At 38.3% G+C, this 17,222-nt stretch overlaps 1 pseudogene; it reads right to left on the bottom strand.

Moving 5' to 3' along the window:
* Positions 1-382: 382 nt before the first annotated feature.
* LOC143622712 (receptor-like protein 44 pseudogene) lies at positions 383-1,422 on the bottom strand (annotated as a pseudogene).
* Positions 1,423-17,222: the final 15,800 nt, after the last annotated feature.

Genomic DNA, 17,222 nt, shown 5'->3' with positions numbered 1-17,222 from the left:
AAAAAGATCGAACAGTGGAGTCTCATTCTCATTCCAATCTCAAACGCTTACACTTACCTCAAACTTTGGAAGTTATTTCTTCTTTCATGACATAAAAAACCAAATTTGTGCAAACAAAAATATTTTTAAAAGTTTGGTGGTAGAATATATGATAGTGATGGTAGTCAAATCAAAATATGATTCTCATGATATAACACACCCATAACATGAAAAAAGCTTCGGTTCACAACTTCATTTCCACTTGATTCTTCCCTACCCCACAATAACACACATAATTCACCTCACACTCACACCTTCTTCAATTTGACCCAAATAGAAGTACACTAATAATAATAATAATAATAATAATAATAATAATAATTCAAATAAAGAATCTAAAAAATGACTAGAAATGGTCACACCAAGCTTCAAACATTACACAAAAAAAACAAACAATAAATTCAATCAATATTCAGGTATTAACTGAGTGATCTTCCCTTCTTGTTCAGCAGCCATCTTCTGATCCGTTACTCTCAACCAAACACACACTACCGTAAAACTCAACATTAAACTTAACAACCCACTCCCCAACCCGATTCCCACAATCGCAACCACCGATAACTCGTTACTCTTCATCGGACCCAAAGGGTACCCATAAAGATCCTTATTACCCAAAAACGAGCTCACATTAAGCCTCGGCAGGCTCCCCGTCCGGTTTCCCAAGCTCACAGGAATCGGACCGGACAACTTATTATTCGAAACATCAAAAACCGATAACCGTACCAATGTCCCCAGCTGAGGAGGTATTGTTCCCGTGAGAACATTATCATGCAAGTCAATTACGTTGAGGTAAGCACACATGGAGAGTGACGGTGGGATGACGTCAGGCAGGTGGTTATTTGAAAGTTTAAGGACAGCTAGGTTGACGAGGTATTGGAGTTCGGTCGGGATTCGACCGGTTAAGGAGTTGTTTGACAAGTCTAAGGATTGAAGATTTGTGCAGTTTGAGATGTAGGGTGAGATGGAGCCTTGAAGGGACAAGTTAGGGAGTGAGAGTTTGTAAATGCGACCGTTGTTACATGTCGCGCCAACGAGGTTTGATAAGAAACCCGAACAAGGGTTTGCGAAATTGGGTTCGGTCCAGTTCATTAAGTTGTGATGTGGGTCTTGGATGGATTGGTATAATTTGGATAAACAAGATTGGTCGTTGGGATCTTGGGATGATGGTGGGAAGAAAGTGAATATTAGTATTGACATTAGTGTTAATGTTGAGAACTCCATGAAAAGATTTGCAAATGCAAGTTTGATTGATTGGGAGAGAGGATATTTTGGGTTGAAAAAAGTGGAATTGGTATGAATTTGATTAAGGAGTGCGCATGTGAAATGGATAATGAATAAATGCTAACATAAAGTTTGATTTGAATGGAAGAAGAGGGTAAAATGGGAATATGTGGAAAGGGGGATAGATAGCTTGGAATTTGGTGAACGAGGAATTGAGTTTGGAATCATAAAGTTGATGGATTTATACACCACTTTTTGGATGTCTAAAGTTCTATATATCAATTATGTTATTAATAATATTAATTGAACGAACGGGGAAACGTATCATAAATGGAATCAATTGTATGTCTATGTTGATTATACGAGTATCATTGTTGTTAACGATAAAAGTGGATGTTAAGAGTGTTAGACCAGGTGTAGTGGTCACGTTGTGGCCAACGTTTTGGTGAAAACGCGGGGGTACACCGCCCCCCTGTGTTATGTTGAATTTTTTTTTTGTGCGTTGTATCTAAAACGCGGAGAATGACACATTAATCAAAAAAGGACCGTTGCTTTTTGACCGTTGGAGAATTAAAAATAAATTTATTTCCTATATATTAAACCATTTCATCCCCAATCAAACATCATCAAATTTATAAAAATTCTCTTTCAACTCTATAAAAATTCCTTACACAAAATTCACTATATATGGATCCTCCATCTATATATAAACAGTTTTTCAGGCCCGACCAAGAAGCCGAGGACGTGGAGGAGGAACAGGCGGTTACGAGTGCGATTATGCTCGCGACACAGTATATGAGTTCCGTTACGGGTGCGATTAGCTCTCCACCCCCCGTTTCAAAAAGAGCATATATCGAACGAGATCGTGCCGAAGCCAACAACCGGCTGATGGCGGATTACTTCTGCGACTCGCCAAGATACAAGAACCCAAAGACCATTAGGCGTCGTTTTCGGATGTCTAAAAATTTATTTTTGCGCATCACCAATGATTTGGAGCGTGAGTTTGATTACTTTAAGCAAAAGCCTGACGCTCGAGGGACGCTAGAATTCACGGCTATTCAGAAGGTTACGCCAGCCGTGCGCGTGCTCGCCTACGGAAACACGACCGACATCAACGACAAGTATTTAAAGATGGCCGAAAAAACAACTCGGGACACCTTAGAGTATTTTTGTTACGGTACGTTTTGTTTTTTTTTTAAATAGTTTATCACTTGTTTACTGTGATCATTTATTTTATAAAAGTTTTGTAAAATATAGGAATATTTAAACTATATGGACCACATTATCTGAGAGAGCCCAACGTTAAAGATCTACAACGTCTTTACGAGCCACATACAAGGGTGCATGGTTTCCCCGACATGATAGGGAGTGTAGATTGCATGCATTGGGAATGGGCTAATTTTCCAACTGCATGGCGAGGTCAATTCACACGAGGTGACCAAAAGGGACCAACGATCATCCTTCAAGCGATCGCTTCATACGACCTTTGGATTTGGTCGGCATTCTTTGGTGTTCCCGGTTCCAACAATGATATAAGCGTCTTAGAGCAGTCTCCTGTGATGGAGAGTTACATATCTGGGACCGTTCCCGTCGCTTCATTTTGGGCTAATAATAACTTCTACGATCATGGGTACTATCTGGGTGATGGAATATATCCAGAGTTCGCAATAATTGTTAAAACATTCAGAGACCCGATGGATGAAAAAAGACAGTATTTTAAGAAAGTTTAAGAGTCTGCGAGAAAGGATATCGAGAGGTGTTTTGGTGTTCTTCAACAACGATGGCATTATGTTAAAAATCCTTGTCGTCTGTGGTCTTTAGAAAGAATGAGATGTGCTATGTATGCGTGTATCATAATGCATAACATGATCATCGAGGACGAGGGAAGAACAATATGTCCAACTTTCATACCGGACCCGGATCCACCACGGACTCCGGCAAGTATGGAGCAACGACTCGAAAACTCGAATTTCGTGCGGTTAAGAGAGATACATAACGCACTAAAGGAGGATTTGGTCCAACATCTTTGGATGTATCGGCCTCTGCCTGGTGAAAACGATGATCAAACGAGGGCAACAATGAAGACGATGATGAAGTCAACGACGACGATGGCGAAGACGATGAAAACGACGATGAGGACGACGACGAAGAGGACGAAGACGACGAAGAGTGCGAAGACGACGACGACGACAACGACGAATAGTTTTTTTTTTATTTTCTTGTAATATTTATTTAATAAAATATTATTGTTATTTGATTATTCTTATTAAAAATTAAAAAAAAAACAAAAAGTGTAAAAGTGATTGGGTGTCACGTGGCCAGGGGGCGGATTTATGTACAAGGTTGGGGGTGCACGGGAACCCCCTGAGTTTCGAAATTATAGTGTAATTCTATATATAAAATATGAAGTGCACCCCTTTAAAAAATTGAAGTGCACCATCTTAACAAACTAAAAAATTGGTGGAGTGGTTAAAAACACTTGTTGCTGCAGTTGATGTCCCAAGTTCGAGGCTTGTTCATGCCGTTTTTGTTTTGTTTTTTTTTTCTCCCCCCCCCCCCCCTTTTTTAAGGTTTGTGTTTTAATATTTTAGGGTTTTAACTTGCAAATTTCCAGCCACATAATTGACGAACACAAATTATGCTCCCACCTCCTCCGACGATTTTCCGCCTCTAGCCTCCTCCTTTCCACGGTTTGTAATACATCAAAACTATTTACGATCTTCTTTAATTTATCTACAATAGAGTGTTCACCAACAAACAAAAGAATAATTGCATGAAAAATTTACAATAACAACATGAGCCACATTGGGCATTTTTTTTGTAGCAACTAGCAGTCATGAAAACTATTTACAATCTTCTTTAATTTATCTACAATAGAGTGTTTCACCAACAAACAAAACAATAATTGCATGAAAAATTTACAATAACAACATGAGCCATATTGGCATTTTTTTTGTAGCTAGCAGGTGTCATGAAAGTCTTTATATGGAATAGTTACTTATTAGCAATTACTGTTTAGTTTTAAAAGTTGATTTTTGCTACTTGAATGATGGTGTCTTTTATATTACAATATCATATTTTTATTATGTGCTAAACCGTACCAGACCCGAACCATCCAACACACCCAAACCGTCAAACCGACCAGAATTTTTTATAACCGGCTCCATGAAATTGGAACATCTAAAAATTGTGCACCCCTTGAAAAAAATCCTGGATCCGCCACTGCACATGGCGCATAATCCCTGATAGTGGAGAGTTATGACTACAGCCTGTTTTTGTACAAAACCATAACTCTGACTGGGCGCCACGTGGCGCATAACCCCTGGTAGTGGAGCTTCGGGTTCCCAACCCGCCCCGGAGACCCAACCCGAGGTCGAGTTCGTGCCGGAGACACAACCCGTCCCGGAGACCGTAGGCGGTTAGAGCCAACGCGGACGTTCGAAAAAACACGCAAAGAAGCCCGCCGGCGAACATCGGGTTAAAAAGACGGTGATAGCGTGGAGTATCGACGAGTGCGTACTATGTGCTCGTGCTTGGTGCCAGATATCGGATGATGCCAAATGCGGTAGGTTTTTAAAATGCATATATATTTTTTTAAATTTCTTATAACAAACATTAAACTTGTAATGTTTTTATTTTTTTAGCGAACTATCAAAAAACGGGGGTATTTTGGCACAAAATTATAGAGAGGTTTCACAACCTTGGCGGGGACTCGCGTCGAGAAAAATATTCATTACTGTCGAAATGGGGCGACATAAGCAACAAATGCTCGGCTTTCCATACGGTTTTCTCTCGGATGAATCGAACTAGGAGTAGCGGTGTCTCGGACGCGGAAGTCATGGAAAACGCGTTGGTTGAGTTTCAACATAAGGTCGGCGGGACCTTCAACTACTTTGGCATTTGGAAAGGCCTATTGAGGTTTCACCCAAAATGGGGCTTGGTGTTGGATGCCGAAGCCGAAGACAACGGTGGCCCGAGTAAAAAAAAGTCTAAAACATCGTCTTCGGTTGATCCAGACACGCCCCGTTCCGACGCTCGAAACTTCAACTTAAGCGATAATGACCCCGTGAATACTACCGAAATGCCTCGGCCGGGGGGTAGAAGAACCAAAGGCAAAGGAAAGAGGAAAGGTGCCGGTTCGTCGTCGGCAACGGGTTCGAATCCCGAATTGGAAAGTCAATTCCAATTAATGAACTCTCGACTCCAAGATTTACACCAACTTGGAACCCAACGACTTCAAGTAAATTTGGACATCGTCGACCTACTTCGAAGGAATGAGATGGACAAAGACATCGAGATTTTATCAAACGAGCTATCTTAAGATGACCCGATAGTCAAATCTCTAAAAGCCACTCGACGAGCGAAAATTTTAGAAAAATATAAATGAGTTTTAGTTTTATTAGTATTATTTATGTTTTTTTATTTTTAATTTGTTGTATTTTTTTTTAATTTAGTTTAATGTATTTTTTATTTGGAAGTATAATGTCATTTTTAATTTTATGTTAATTTATTTAAAATGATTTAGTATTTAAAAAAACAAATAAAATTAATAATGACTGGGCGTCACGTGGCGCATAACCCCTGGTAGTGGAGCTTTATGACTACACATGGTCTTATAATTGCATTTGCATGGTGTAAGGGTAACGACATTTCACAATTCTTTTACAAAACCCCAAACTTATTTCAAAGACTTTTAAAGTTAGAAGTAAAGTTAAGATACAAAGGTAGACAAAAATGAAAAGTGTTAGAATCATTTGTGATAACAAAAAATTTCTTAAAATTAAATTCAAAAAAATAATTAAAAAATCATAACTTAAAATATAAATAAAAACGAAAAAAAATAAAATAAAATGTTTCCGCAATCATTCCCGTTCATTTTTTTAATACAAAAAAATAAAAAAAAATTGACGAAAAGACACAATGTCGAGATCAAAGACGCAATGACGAAAATGAATAAACGACACAATTATAACTAAAAAGGGACACAATAGATCGCAAATATAACACAATACCAAACAAAATATAACACAATGTTAAGTAATATAACACAATATAAAGAAAAAAGATACAATGTTAAACAAAAAAAAACACAATCAATGACGAAAATGACGAAAATAAACACAAAACACAATGATAAACAAAAAGACACGACTTTTTCACTTATCATTATGTTTTTTTAATAGAACAACAAAGACGGTGGAAACATTTTTTTGTCTTTATTTTTTCGTTTTTTATTAAATTTTGAGTTATGATTTTTTTATTTAATTTTTTTTAAGTTTTTTTGTGTGACTACAAATCTTTTTCATTATTCTCATTTTTATTTTCCTTTGTTAAATAACCTGACCCTTAAAAGTTAGTTTTAAAATTCTATATTTTGTAATTTTTTTCGAATGCATTAAAAACAATAAATGTTACACCCATTATTAAAACATATTTAGTGTCATGTTATCTTTCTAGTTATAAGAGTTCTTCATCCATTCCCCTTACTACCGATATCAACAAATTAAATCAACTAACTGAACTACCCACCTCAATTTTATTTATTAGAGAAATACCCAAATCAAAGAGGCATTTGGAGAAGTCTAGGGCTGTAAGCGAACCGGACGTTCGGCGGACGTCCAGTCGTTCGTTCGGCAATAAGTTCGTTTATGTCCGCCCGTTTAATAAACGAACCGGATATGGACAAAAAATTTTCGTTCGGTAAGCTTAACGGACGAACACGGACAAGGGCCAAGTCCGTTCGATAGTGTTCGTGAACGTCCGGTAAAGTTCGTCTGATTACGTCCGGTAATATCCGTCCGGTATCGTTAGTGTTTAGATCTATCCAGTATTGTAATTTAATTGTTGAATTTTTAGTGTTATTAATTACGCATTTGTATTACTACTCATGTCTGATGTCTCTTATATTATAGTGATCCACTTTATGTTTATATATTAAGTGTTAAGTATATTTGAATGTTATAGTATAATTCAAAATTTGTAGGTATAGTTGTTTAGATTTTTGTTTGGTATTAGTATGTAACCATTTATATATTTCCATTAGTGTCCACATGTTCGTTTGTCCATAATGTCCATTAGTGTCTGTTTGTCAATTATTGTCTGTTAAGGTCCATTCAAAATATTAACAGACGGACATGGACGAACACGGACAAACTCAATTTCTTAATGGACGGACACGGACATGAATTTTCGTTCGATAGACTGTTCATGAACTGTCCGTTTGTTTGTCAAAAGCTTAACAGGCGGACATGGACATGCTCTCGTTCGGTCCGGTTCGGTCCGTGTACACCCCTATGGAGAACTACCCGATTTACAAAATGGAAGTCATGCATCACACACTCACACTCGAATAGTGACATTTTGAAATCCAAATCCATTGAATTCTGCAAACCAAACACACGAAGAGAAGAGATTTAAATTCCAATTCTTTCTAAATCCTTAAAATTCCATCAATCAAGCGCACCCTAAATACATTTTTATCACCGATGATAAAGGAAAATACAAATAAATTGTTTACAGGTACAACTCAGGTAAACAAGTATGTATTCTTTGGGTATTCTTTGGGTAATAATTTCGGGTGTCATGATAAATCATACATATTTGAACAAACAAAATTTTAATAACTAATAGACTTGAATACGCACCCCAAATGTTTCAACTTTCAAGAGTGATTGTAATAAATTGTGTTCGGGATTTGTTTGTCATATGAAGGATCATCACAAGTGACTAATGAGTTTTATTGGGATAACAAAAGTCAATGACAAATAAAATAACGTACATTATTGGCTTTGTTTGGGTTAAAGAAATCTTGAGTCAACTAGCTATCTTTCTGAATGAATGACGTTGATGGTCCAACTAAGAGGTGTTTTTTTGCTTCCTTGCACGTCGACCATAGTGGTCATCTAGAATCTTCATCAACACTTTCTTTGACCATCTAATGATTTGTATTTTTATGGCTAAAAGATATTGATTATATCGTAGATATTGGATGAGAGGTACATCAATAGTAAAGACTAAAGACAACTGGGGTAAACGATGATATCGAGAAGATATGAAGACGATTTTTTAGTAAATGTTTGTTCCACAAGATTAATTCACGGAAGTTGTTATTGTCTAAACATTATTTGTAGTAAAATGTGAATACATGTTTAGGCGAGGAAAAGGAAAACAGAAGTATATGTCTTTCAAAATAAAAAAAGTAAAGTATACATAAAAGTATAGGTTAAGTAAATCTCTATAGTAATAAAAGAAAAGTCTTTTTGGACAGATGTCTTCTTTATATCAAGCTTCTGCTTTTATCTTCAATTCATATTAATCTGACACGTGGATTCACCACAATTAAGCACTTTACAGTTACTTGTTACGGTTTCAGCTATTACGTAACCCTCCGACTCCCCCACACTATCCCTATATATCCAAGCCTTCCTTTCCACAACCTTTTGAGTTATCAATTTTGATAGTCATACACTTGTTGTATTCTATGCTCGTCTACAACAGTACGATTTGTTTAAGAAATAAAATATAAAATTACCTTTTTTTCTGTCATGCACACCAACTGTTCGACCTTTTGCCTCAACCAAACTTCTTGATTTTTCACTCTTGTTCTTTCTATTTTCCTTTTGGGTGCTTAAGGGGGTATTTTGAGTTGGAGTTCTACCCATTTTGCTTTGTTTTGGAGTTATACCTTCCTCCTCTTATGCCTTAGCGGTTGTTGTGGGGTGCTAGATAGGGGTGAGCAACTCGTAGTTGCTCACCTCCTTCGAGTGTGAGGGGTTTGGTCTCTGTTTCTTACTCTAACTCATCTCGAGTCGGGGTCTTTAGGGGTCCGGTGTCTTTTGTGATTTGTTTGTTTCTGTTCTCGTGTGTACATGGCTACCATAAAAAGAATTTGAAACGTAAATACAGGAGGGCTTGGTCCTAGCTCCACTTACGGTTTAAGGCCATGCCTCTTTAAGCATTTCCACGAGTGTAAGGATGGTAGACCTGGGTCCTCGGGGTTTTTCCGCCTAATTGAGCACATGCAAAGTACCCATTTCAAAACAGATACTCGGAAGAACCTTTTAAAAGACGTTATCTCTAAGGATTTGGACATTTTTATAGATGTTGGGGAAGCCCTTCGGGAGGGGGATAAATGGTTATTTGGGAGGTGCATGACGTTGCATGCCCTTAGCAGGGGGTGCAAGCATGCTGATGGTGTCTATTCTTTTTCTGTGGATTCTGGAGATGCTGGAGAATTCATTTTTGGGATCCAGAAACCTAATCGTGTGTCTGTGGATAGGGACCCAAGTCCATCTGTAGGAGTGGTTGGGGATGTATCCCTTTTGGAACGGGTTTTCTCCCTTCCCATTCAAACGGTTAAGAGCATCCCCCCAAGTTGTCGTTTGGCGTTTGCTCAGACTTTGGCATGCGCTTTACGCAAGGTAGTGGATTCACCAGGCTCGATTGAGAATTGGGTCAAATTACTATTGTTGTCGCGTTGTACTTTAAGGGTGGTGAAACCTTCCACTAGGCAGGAACGCAGGTCAGGGAATCGAAAGTCTTTGCAATGTAGTAGCATTCAGCAAGCACTTGCGGTGTGGAAAGATGGATCTGGTTTTGCTGACTTGGTTCTTTCTCTCTTTGATAACGTGGGGGGAGCACTTTTTCTAAAAGAGAGGTCAGAGGGGAGGAGGGTTCTGAAAACAGCCTTAATATTAAACAATGTCTCAGGAAAGTCAGGGATGGTCATTTCACAGCTGCAGTCAAGGTATTATGCTCACGTGGGGTTGCCCCTCTCGGAGATTCAACCATGAAAGCCCTCATTGATAAACACCCAGTGGTGCCGCCTCCGTCCTTGCCTTCTAGCTCTGTCGTCCTACCTAATCTCTCTGTGGATGAGGACTGTGTGCTTAGATGTATCCGATCATTTCCTAAAGGGACCTCATGCAGGAGAGACGGGATGCGGGCGCAACACTTGTTGGACGCTCTTAGTGGTGAGGGATCAGTGACTTCCATGGGTCTGCTCTCAGCCATCACTGAAGTCGTCAATTTATGGCTAGGGGGTCTGTGCCCCAAGGTGCTCGCTGAGTTTATTGCTTCGGCCCCCCTTACCCCTTTATTAAAGCCGGATAATGGAATTCGGCCGATTGCTGTGGGGGCTATCTGGCGTAGGTTGGTTTCTAAAGTGGCTATGAAGATGCTTGGGAAGGAAATGACTCAGTATTTAGGGGACTTTCAGTTTGGGGTGGGGACCCCTAATGGGGCAGAGGCGGTGCTTCACAGCGCGAACCGGTTTCTTAACTCCTTTCACGCGGACGGCTCTTTAGCTATGCTTACCGTGGACTTCTCCAACGCCTTCAATATGGTCGACCGCACAGCCCTTCTCCGAGAGGTTCATCATCATTGCCCGTCTATCTATCTATGGGTCCAGTTCCTTTATGCCCAGCCGGCTAGGTTGTACGTTGATGATGACTGTATAGGGGCTACTACTGGGGTTCAGCAGGGAGACCCCCTTGGGCCCCTCCTCTTTGCCTTAGCATTACACCCTCTTGTTCTCCGGGTACAAAATGACTGTAACCTCCCATTTCATGCTTGGTACTTGGATGATGGGACTATTATTGGTGGTGCCAACGAAGTCGCTAAAGCCCTAGACATTATCAACTCGGAAGGGCCATCATTGGGGCTGCAACTTAATATTAAGAAACCGAGGTTTTTTGGCCAGCGTGTAATGGGGTGAAAGTCAAAGATGGGCTCTTCCCTAGTGGGATTGGTAGACCAGAGAGAGGGGTAAAGCTCCTTGGAGGGGCTGTTAGTCGAGATCCCTACTTTATTAAGGAGTTGGCGAGGCGGAGAGCATCTCGTGCGGTTGATCTTATGAAACTCTTACCTTGCCTTAGGGATCCCCAGAGCGAACTCCTCCTGCTTAGGTCTTGCATGGGGGTTGCTAAGTTGCTTTTTGGGTTACGAACATGCCACCTCCATATGATGGATGATGCGGTATCCTGTTTTGATAAGGGGCTACGAGAAGCCATCGAAGACATAGTTGTATGTGGAGGCCCGTTCTTTGGTGATCTTCAATGGCGACTTGCATCTTTACCGATGCGCTTAGGGGGTTTAGGCCTTCTTTCGGCTCATGATGTTGGGGTTTACGCTTTTGTAGCGTCGAGGGCTCAGTCTTGGAAGCTACATAATCACATCTTAAGGAATAGCGGAGTTGTCGACCTGGACCCAGACTACGTGCAGGCCCTGGAACGCCTAAATGGCGCTCTCCCAGACTTTGACATTGGCGGTTTCTCTAATATGGACACCGCCCCACCAAAGCCTCAAAAAACTTTGGCGAATGCCCTTTTTGGAAGAATCGCTCAAAGCCTGGGAGAAGTTTTTGGATTGTCCCCCGACAGAAGGCGGTTTTTGAATGCTTACAAGGTCCTCATGCCCAAGATTTTCTGACCGTTATCCCGATTGATGGCTTGGGCCAAAGCATGTCTGCGGTCGAGTATAGGGTCATTCTTAAGTACCGTTTGATGGTCCCAATGTACCCAGAAGACGAAACATGTCCGATCTGCCGTAAGGCCTGCCTGGATAAATTCGGAGAGCATGCGGTTCATTGCAAGGAGATGCCTGGGTTCAAATACCAACATGATTGGGTGCGGGACGTTCTTTGAGACATCTTAAGGCGAGCTGGGATATCAGCTAAAAAGGAAGCCCCCGTAAACTTCCTTACAGACCCCACGGAAGGGAGATCCACTCTACGACCGGCAGATTTGCTCGTCTTTGGTTGGGCCGGGGGAAAACACACTTGTGTTGACCTCACAGGGGTATCTCCCTTAGCTGGTTTGAGGGATAATGAGTTTGTAGCTGGGCAAGCAATGAAAAGGGCTGAAACGAAGAAGGTGGAGAAACATGCTAAAGCCTGCGAAGAGAACCAACATGTTTTTGTCCCTCTGGCTTTTGATACATTTGGCTCCTTGGCACCGGAAGCTATCCGTTTTCTAACCAGGGTCCAACAGGTTGTGCATAGCAATGTGTCGACTCCAAAGGGGCAGGGGTATGTCTTCAGCAGGTTAGGGTTTGCAATTCAGAAAGGGGTGGCGGCGCAGCTTGTTGCCCGCCTACCTGCTATATTGATGTAATATCTATGTTTCTACATATTGGAACCCAATTTTTGACAAAGGTTTTAATACCATTATTAAAGAAGAGTGAGGAATAAATACTATCGTTTCTTATGATAACAAATTGGTGTATAATGGTCGCAAAACCATTATACCATGAGATTTATGTAAATTAAATGTTTATTTGTTATATTTTCATGATAAATTGATTATTGTTGTATAATGGTTGAGAACTCACCAACATTCGTGTTGACAAAAATTTTAATATGTTTTTCAGGTAAATGAAAAAGTCGGATGCTTCGTGGAGATGGTATGGGAAAACAGGTGTAATACCTGAATGTTGGACTTATGTTTAAAATAAATCGGTACTGACACGTGTGATTTATAACATTTTATAATGAATAAAAGTCCAACTAGTATATGAATATGTTGTGCTTAAATACTAATGGCTAAGCAGCGTTTGTACCGCCCAAATTAGTTGATTAAGTCTTCCGCTTTTAGATTAACGTTTTTGGGGTGTGACAGTTTTTAGTGTTAACATTGGCAGCCAAAAACGGGCTGCTATGTCAGCAAGCTGCTCAAAGGTCTCTAGGTGTTAAGAATAAAATATGATAAAGCCACCGTCACAAAGTACATACAGTTCCTTTTCAACGCCTAACGCGGCTTTGAACAACACAACATTATTTTTCAACATCCTTTCACGTTGTTGTTGTCTTTCCATCAACAACCACTTTCACGTCGCTATTGCTTTTCCATTGGGAGCCTGCACAAATGTAAAAGCCCTTGTAGAACAATGAAAATATCATTAACACTTTTATTGAACACAGAATAGTCATTTTTGCTCTGTTTGAAGCCTTGATTAACACACTAACAGGCTTTTGATCTAGGTTCTACACTTTTATTCAATACATATATCAAACACATATTTTCAGAACTTTTCACAAACATTAAATTATATCAACATAGACAGAGCATATTGATTTGATCGGAACTGCCTCAATCATAGATTCACATTCACAAATCACAAAGCATAATTAGATGAATTCAAACGCATAAGTTACCGATTTATAAGCATTAGGATTTAGGTCACTTATACGTCTACAATTACACACTGACTGAAAAGCATGTTCAGATTGATCAACAGTTTAAAATGACATTGAAACACACTAATAGATCGATCGATCTGCAATTATGATAAGGAAAGTATGAAACAAGCTGATAGATCGATCTACAGTTATCATAAGGAAACTACGAGTTCAAATTAATTACAGTAAGTTATAGGCAATTTAAGTCATTAATAGGTAGATCTACAACTAGATACATTGATGAATAAATAGTCAGCGTCATCTAAATAGTAGTGGTTGTGGTGGTGGTGGTGGTCGTCGTCGTCGTAGTCGTGGTCATAGTCGTGGTCGTGGTGGTAGTCGTGGTGGTAGTGGTGGTCGTGGTAGTGGTAGTAGTAGTAGTGATAGTGGTGGTGGTAGTGGGTGGTGGTGGTGGTAGTCGTAGTAGCGGTAGCAGCAGCAGCAGCAACAGCAGTAGTAGCAGCGGTGGTAGTGGTCGTGGTCGTGGTTGTGGTCGTGGTTGTGGTCGTGGTGGTAGTCGTCGTGGTAGTGGTCGTGGTAGTGGTCGTGGAGTGGTGGTAGTAGTAGTAGTGGTGGTGGTGGTGGTGGTGGTGGTGGTTGTGGTGGTAGTAGTAGTAGTAGAACGCATGTTCAAGTGGTGGTGGTGGTGGTAGTAGTAGTAATAGTTTTTTTAGTAGTAATCAGCATACAACTTCATGAGCATTAAATTACACATACATGAGCAATAGATCTAGAACAAATTGAACTGAAACATACGCAAGTTCATATAGAATGATGAATAAACACAACAAATCGGAATCGAATCGTACGTACCTAAGTGAGTGAGATTGATAAGACCTAGCGTTTTGAAACTTCAACCTGATGATTAGAATATAGAAGAACGAGATTAGGTTAGATTTTACTCGAGAAGAAGAAGAAGAAATAGTACGTACCGATCAAAGAGAGAATTGTGTGGAATGTAAATGGAAGAGAGTGGTTAGGTCAAGGAGAGATGATTATTATTATATTATTATCAAGTGAAATGATATTTGAGCCAGGGCGGGAAAACAATACCCCCCCCCCCAAAAAAAACACACCACACACGAATTTGGTCGTTTTCAGTTACCCATGTTATTCTCTTCTCTGGAGATGTTCTGAGTTACTCAAACGCACATCACATGCAGAGTTTCAATTTTTTTTCTCCACTTTTATTTCTGTTTTTCTTTATTTAAATATTCACTAATCAAAGTGGATTACGCCACTTATACGTTAAAGTTCTGTTACATGTATGGTTCGAGCACATGACACATGCTATCAATTGATAGCATTGCATACATCAAGTCCTATCAATTGAACAACCAAATTGTAACAATTTATGTTCAATCTACATCACATACACTTAACTTGTAGAATGCATTCTTCAATCAATTTTGACTCAACACGTTATGAAAATTATAAATTGAGCAAGAAAAAGATAAATCAATTTTAACTTGTAGAAACACGATGTCAATGTTTCTATTACTGATATTCTTGGATATCATATAAGTAATAAGATAAGTTGCATTTCTTTAAAAATAGTACTACAACTAGCCAGGAACTAAAAGATAGTCTCATGCACTCAAATATGTAAAAATATAGAATTTGAACCTTGAATCAACTAGATACCATAAGTAGCATTACGGATTCACGATATTAACACTGTATACAACAAAAATTAAGTTTAATTTAAGATATAATATATTATGTTTATGTAGAACCGGTCAATTTTTTTTATTCTTTTTAAGTAAAATCTTGAACATTATAAATAAATTTAAACTTTACTTTGGATCATCAATGATAAAAGACTAAAAAGACTAAAAGACTAAAGGAGAGCTGACCAGACTTTGGGCTGGGCCCAAGAGATCTTGATGGATTTTCATGAATCCAGGTTCTTTGGAGGATGTTGCACTAAAAATTAGTGAACCACAAAGTTGCTTTTACCTTATGTTATTTCAGTAACTTTTTCTTTTTGTAACAGATTCTTTCATGGGGAGTGAGGATTGGTAAATTATGATTAACAAAACATATTGAAATATGTACAAAATGTACAAAGATATAAGAACATAGTTCACCCCCTTTTATTCCCATGTGTTAGTGTAAATAGGTAGTGGTGGATGTGTTGGTTTAATCACAACACTAAAAAACGGTCCCAACACTACCAAGTTCCTATTGGTTTGAGTTATTCTACCCCGAATCCGGCTCCAACCCACTCCGGTTTTGACCCAACTCAAAACCAATTCCAAACGCGAACCGGTTCAAGAAATTACACGATTTATACATCGCTAATACATTTACTATATTGTGATCAATGTGAATAACAAACGAATTACAAAGAACTTGAGTTATGAGTGTTCATTACTTGGGTCTATCAAATAAGTAATAACCCATCAAATCGAGTTCTTATTTGAATTCGGGTTTGTCTATTTTGAAGTATGCTTGATAACCCGAAAAAAATATTTATTTTTTGAACAAACTTTGAAGTTAAGAGATATTTTCCGTAAAGTTTCCCTACACGAAGTAAAAAATAAACATATGAAAGTTTTTTTTAAATGTAACTTTTATAAAGCATGAAAATCTATAAATTACAATGCTAATGCTCCTTTTCTTCGTGTTTTTCTTTTAGATTTTGTTTTTCAAGTTATTTCTTTTAACTATTAATTTGTTTCCACATTTCATCTCATGTCTTAAATGAAGCTAGAACTCACAACTATTTACTTGTAATTATAAGTTATTTCTTCTATTTTCTACTTTTTTTAAGTTTCTTTTTTGTTATTTCTTTTATTTATAATATGCTTATCTTTAAGACTTAATTTTGTTATTTTCTATAACATGAGTGTAATTTTTTTTCTAGTTTTCTATTTCATTGCTTGAGCTTTTGTTAAATGATATACAACTTTATATATATATATTGTTGCAACGATTGCATCCGTTCCCACTTAAATTTCGTGAAAATCAACCCACCCTCCACCACGAAGCGCGGGTGTAACACTATTTTAAATACAATATATAAAAATAAATATAAAATGAAGGAAAAGAAAACTATAAATCTGGAACCACTAAATTTTTAATTCGATCACTAGCTATAAAACTTTTTAAATGATGGTTACATCATATAATGCCATTACTAATAAATGAAACCCTAGAGAGAAACTATAATACATGCATGCACGATGCACCTTTGGCAAGTTTCAAACCTAGGAAAAAAATATTGGTGGAACCGTGGAAGTGAAACATGGCTGAGACCGACGTGAAAACAGTGAGAACGGATTGTCGGCAATTAAAAAAATTAATACACAATATTGAATATTGATTGAGAGAGATGGCATGACTTGAAAAAGAAGGTTAAGTTAGTCAAATGTCTTTATATCTTTACAAAGGAAGGGATGAAAAGAACAAAAGTGTATCCCCTACCTTATCACTTATCAAAGCTGTCCGTAGACAGATCACAACTAAATATATAGCTTCTTTTTTAAGTTGGTATACTTTAATCTATTTTTTTCTTTATTTTATGGTAATTAAAGAGAGATATATATAAGATTAATATATTTGAGATTGAAGACCTAAAAACTCGAGAATTATATAAGTTTGATATATAGCTTGAGCCTATTCCTGAATACCTCTCATTTAATAAACGAGTTTAGGCATTAGCTTTATAATAAAAGCATGTTTGAGATTGAATTTATAAAATGTTTATTGGTGTTTCAAAAAGCCAATAAGTTAAAATGTGTTTGGCAATCATAAAACTCTTTTTTATTTTGGTTTTTTGAGA

The sequence above is a fragment of the Bidens hawaiensis genome, unplaced genomic scaffold (assembly GCF_021521415.1).
Source record: "Bidens hawaiensis isolate Kalapana, Puna unplaced genomic scaffold, B.hawaiensis_p1.1 tig00003241_1, whole genome shotgun sequence".
NCBI lineage: Eukaryota > Viridiplantae > Streptophyta > Magnoliopsida > Asterales > Asteraceae > Bidens > Bidens hawaiensis.
The sequence above is the reverse complement of the archived record's forward strand: the minus strand, read 5'-3'. Positions and strand labels throughout refer to the sequence as shown.